Source organism: Lontra canadensis, unplaced genomic scaffold, assembly GCF_010015895.1.
Source record: "Lontra canadensis isolate GAN:19392208 unplaced genomic scaffold, GSC_riverotter_1.0 scaffold89, whole genome shotgun sequence".
Classification (NCBI taxonomy): domain Eukaryota; kingdom Metazoa; phylum Chordata; class Mammalia; order Carnivora; family Mustelidae; genus Lontra; species Lontra canadensis.
The window spans coordinates 7949-13417 of NW_022631083.1; the positions used below are offsets into that span (position 1 = coordinate 7949).

Consider the following 5469-nt stretch of genomic DNA (forward strand, 5'->3'; position numbering starts at 1 on the left):
AAAGAAAAGAAAACATGTAATCTCTGAAAGTCCTCTACACTGAAAAATAATAAGCACTAAAATTGATTCCATTGTCAATATTTAATATAAATATGCAATATTTCCTTCTTTTAGCCAACTCTAATGACACTTCAAGTATTCATCACAGTTGCTTGAACTCTTAATTTAATCTTTCTTTTGTTTCATGTATTACACAAGAAAATGTTCCCTATATACAAATATCTATCAACAACTCTATGTTCAATGTGAGCAAAATGAAGCAAGTCTGGGGCCATACAGCATACCTAAAGTTGCACACTGCCTCGTGAGATAGGAGGCTAACACCTTGCTCCAAGAGAAGTAAAAGGCATGCTCACAGCAGTATTGTTTTTTTCACTTAAGGTCATCAAATACAGCCAGGCTTTGAGAGTCTTATTTGTCCTAGCAGAGGGCCACTCATCTGGACCTCAGATTGACATCTGGAATGAGTCCCTCAGCATCCTCAGACAATTGTGCTCATCATTGATCCAGACAAACATCCTCTCAAACAAATAAGCATTTTCATAGCCAGGCTTATTTTCTTCAGGCTTATCTACTACATTATAAAGAATAGTAAATGTACAAGAGATGTTTTATTTAGTATCTGAATAATGGAACTCTTATGTACATAGAACAAAAGGCATATAACCTTGGATTTTCTAATAAAATGACACAAAATCAATTGGGAAAATTTAAAAAATAGTCAACTAAAATTTCAAGGAGAAATGGGGATGCATTCCTAAGTGTGGTAGCAAATAAGGTATGATTACAGTAGAATATGAGTTGAAACATTTATATTCTGGACTTGCCAATAATAAAAAGATAAATAAAGGAATACTTTGGTGCATTTCATTTTCTTAACCAGATTACTTGCAAACATTATAAAATGGTACAAAAAGCAAATATATCAATGATTCCCAGAAATTATACAGGTTACTTCCAGAAGAGATTTTTTTAATTTAATGAAGGAAAGAAATAATAAGGAATATTCATTCAACAAAGTAGGCACATTTATGGGGAAAAGAAACCTATTATCAAAATATTCTACCTTGGACTTTTGAAATAATGAACCCAGAGAATGTGATGTTCTGACATCACTGGTCACAACACACACAGAAATTTAAAAGCATCAGATAGCTGCACATCTCTCTTCCCTAAAGTATGTTACTTGATCCAGTCTTTGTCCTGCAGGAAAACATCACAAATAATATAAGTTAGAGCCGAGAATACACGAAATCCATTTTAAAATAAAGCACAATTATTTGTTCTTAGCCATCAACTATCAACCACAGATGGTTCTTAGCCATCTTTGCCATTCATTTCTTCGCATATTGTCTCTCTGAATTATTCATCCTTCAAATCATCAATACTCCTCTCTACCATGCTATGTAAAGTGGTGGCACAGCAATTTTCTTTTTGAATGAGAAATTCTAAGGTTGTATACTACCAAATAAAGCATTTATGAAGATGCTTTTTGATGCGTAAATTAAAGGCACATGATAGGGGTGTTGTAAGACTTATATTTTTTAAGTAAGAGGTAAGAACTTTGAAAATCTATTACAACATATAAAAACTAATGGAACAATTTTAAAAATTAAAAAACAACAGACAAAAAATTTCATAAGATAACGGAAATTATAAGGCTAAAGAAAACTATCACTCTTCGCAGATGATATGATACTATATGTGGAAAACCCAAAAGACTCCACTCCAAAACTGCTAGAACTGGTACAGGAATTCAGTAAAGTGTCAGGATATAAAATCAATGCACAGAAATCAGTTGCATTTCTCTACACCAACAACAAGACAGAAGAAAGAGAAATTAAGGAGTCCATCCCATTTACAATTGCACCCAAAACTATAAGATACCTAGGAATAAACCTAACCAAAGAGACTAAGAATCTGTACACAGAAAACTATAAAGTACTCATGAAAGAAATTGAGGAAGACACAAAGAAATGGAAAAATGTTCCATGCTCCTGGATTGGAAGAATAAATATTGTGAAAATGTCTATGCTACCTAAAGCAATCTACACATGTAATGCAATTCCTATCAAAGTACCATCCATTTTTTTCAAAGAAATGGAACAAATAATCCTAAAATTTATATGGAACCAGAAAAGACCTCGAATAGCCAAAGGAATATTGAAAAAGAAAGCCAAAGTCGGTGGCATCACAATTCCAGACTTCAAGCTCTACTACAAAGCTGTCATCATCAAGACAGCATGGTACTGGCACAAAAACAGACACATGGATCAATGGAACAGAACAGAGAGCCCAGAAATAGACCCTCAACTCTATGGTCAACTAATCTTCGACAAAGGAGGAAAGAATGTCCAATGGAAAAAAGACAGCCTCTTCAATAAATGGTGTTGGGAAAATTGGACAGCCACATGCAGAAAAATGAAATTGGATCATTTCCTTACACCACACACGAAAATAGACTCAAAATGGATGAAGGACCTCAATGTGAGAAAGGAATCCATCAGAATCCTTGAGGAGAACACAGGCAGCAACCTCTTCGACCTCAGCCGCAGCAACATCTTCCTAGGAACATCGCCAAAGGCAAGGGAAGCAAGGGCAAAAATGAACTATTGGGATTTTATCAAGATCAAAAGCTTTTGCACAGCAAAGGAAACAGTTAACAAAACCAAAAGACAACTGACAGAATGGGAGAAGATATTTGCAAATGACATATCAGATAAAGGGCTAGTGTCCAGAATCTATAAAGAACTTAGCAAACTCAACACCCAAAGAACGAATAATCCAATCAAGAAATGGGCAGAAGACATGAACAGACATTTCTGCAAAGAAGACATCCAGATGGCCAACAGACACATGAAAAAGTGTTCCATATCACTCGGCATCAGGGAAATACAAATCAAAACCACAATGAGATACCACCTCACACCAGTCAGAATGGCTAAAATTAACAAGTCAGGAAATGACAGATGCTGGCGAGGATGCGGAGAAAGGGGAACCCTCCTACACTGTTGGTGGGAATGCAAGCTGGTGCAACCACTCTGGAAAACAGCATGGAGGTTCCTCAAAATGTTGAAAATAGAACTACCCTATGACCCAGCAATTGCACTGCTGGGTATTTACCCCAAAGATACAAACGTAGTGATCCGAAGGGGCACATGCACCCGAATGTTTATAGCAGCAATGTCTACAATAGCCAAACTATGGAAAGAACCTAGATGTCCATCAACAGACGAATGGATAAAGATGTGGTATATATACACAATGGAATACTATGCAGCCATCAAAAGAAATGAAATCTTGCCATTTGTGACGACGTGGATGGAACTAGAGGGTATCATGCTTAGCGAAATAAGTCAATCGGAGAAAGACAACTATCATATGATCTCCCTGATATGAGGGAGAGGAGATGCAACATGGGGGGTTAAGGGGGTAGGAGAAGAGTAAATGAAGCAAGATGGGATTGGGAGGGAGATAAACCATAAGTGACTCTTAATCTCACAAAACAAACTGAGGGTTGCTGGGGGGAGGGGGGTTGGGGGGGATGGGGTTATTATGGACATTGGGGAGGGTATGTGCTATGATGAGTGTGGGGAAGTGTGTAAACCTGGCGATTCACAGACCTGTACCCCTGGGGGAAAAAAATATATGTTTATAAAAAAAAAAAAAAAGATAACGGAAATTATAAAATAGAACAAAATGGAAAAGAACATCAGAATATCAAGACATAAAAGGACTAAGAATAACCATAGCTGATCTTTATTCAAAACAGAATGCAATTAATTATCCTAGGAGTTCATTGATTGGCTAGCATAGGTCTTTGAAGGATAAATGCTTGGTAGTGAACTGGGGAACTCAAAATGCTTGGTACAAGGAGCTGGACCTCAGAGGTTATGTAATGTTAGATTACATTTAAATGACATTCTGTTAAAGGCAAAACTATAAAAATAGTGGTCACAAGAGATTATAGGGTAGAATGAGGGGCTGACTAGAAAGGAGTAAAATAAAGGTTTTTAGGGGTAATGGAACTCCTCCATATCATATTTGTGGTGTTAGATATACTATTCTATACACTTGTCAAAATACACATATATCTGCACGATAGTAAATTTTACTGTAGGTAAAATAAAAATAATAAAAGTACAAATATAAAATTGAAAACAGGCTGGGACAGACATATTCACTGCACACTCTCATGTATTAAAAGCTCATATATTTGTTAACAAGCACACATGCAAAGAACACCATTTAACCAAAGAACAAGATATTCATAGATTAAATATTTAATACATGAAAAACTGGTAGAATTCAAAACCATGAAAATTGTGAGCTAGCACTTAAATGAGTAAGTAGAAGTCCACCCTCATTTGCTTAGAATAGAAACAGTGTACTGTTTAACAACAGTGGTTTTGTCTCTCATTTACTTCACATTTTTTACATTCATTCAAAAGGGTACTTTTCACTTGCGGCTTATGAGAAAGAATAGACCTTGAAGTCACCCATGAAATCACACAAATGTTCATAAACCTAAAACATACTGAACCACTTGATTTACACATAAAAACTGGAGAGGACAATATATGATGGCTGTGTCAGTTACGAACCCCACAAGCAAAAGTTTTTCACTGTAGTCTACATGAACATTAGTTTAAAAAAAATTGGCATGATTTCTGTGCCAAAATTCTACTGATCTTAACAATCTCTACTATCTTTGAGTATTATGCAGCTCATTTATTCTAGATATCCTTTCTGCATCTTTTTTTTTTTACTGGTTGTTTTGCTTTATTAAAAAAAACAAAGCAACATCTTTTCTTTTTCCTTTCTGCATCTTGATGTTACAAGGCAAGGAAATGCTTTATATTCAAACTGACATTGATTCTATAATGTCTAGAATTCTACTGAAAATACAAAAGCAAAAATGTACGATGATAAAAAAATATATACATCCACTAAGTCAACAGGTATGAGGAAATAGACTTCAATGGTATACATAACACTTAAATCAATTGACTTAACTATATCTACAATAAGAGTTTCCACCACTATTTAGCATAATATTCACTGTGCATAGACTTTTCTTTTAAATGCAAGAAATATGATCTTAAAAATCCTGGTCAAACACTTCTCCAACATAGTAACATAGATTTACCATATTATCACCCCTAAAAAATTTAAAACATAGATATACACAAAAGGCTCTACACAAATGTTCTTGGCAAAGTTATTCAAAACAGACAAAAAGTGAAAACAACACAAATATCCCCTAAGTGATAAATGGATAAACAAAATGTGATATATCCCCACGGTGAAATATTACTCATCCATAAAAAGGGAATGAGGTTCTGATACATGATACAACATAGCTTAACTGTGAGAATATTTTGCTAAGTGAGTAAGAGTAAAAATATTTGTCTGTACCTGTATTTGAACCATTTACATTACAACAAGCTATGATTTTCCTTTATCCCC

At 35.0% G+C, this 5469-nt stretch overlaps 1 non-coding gene across 1 annotated transcript; it reads right to left on the reverse strand.

Moving 5' to 3' along the window:
- Positions 1–441: 441 nt before the first annotated feature.
- On the reverse strand, positions 442–508 carry LOC116854289. Its single transcript, XR_004380124.1, has one exon. It is a non-coding gene; the product is annotated as a small nucleolar RNA SNORD109A (small nucleolar RNA).
- Between the last annotated feature and the right edge of the window lie 4961 nt (positions 509–5469).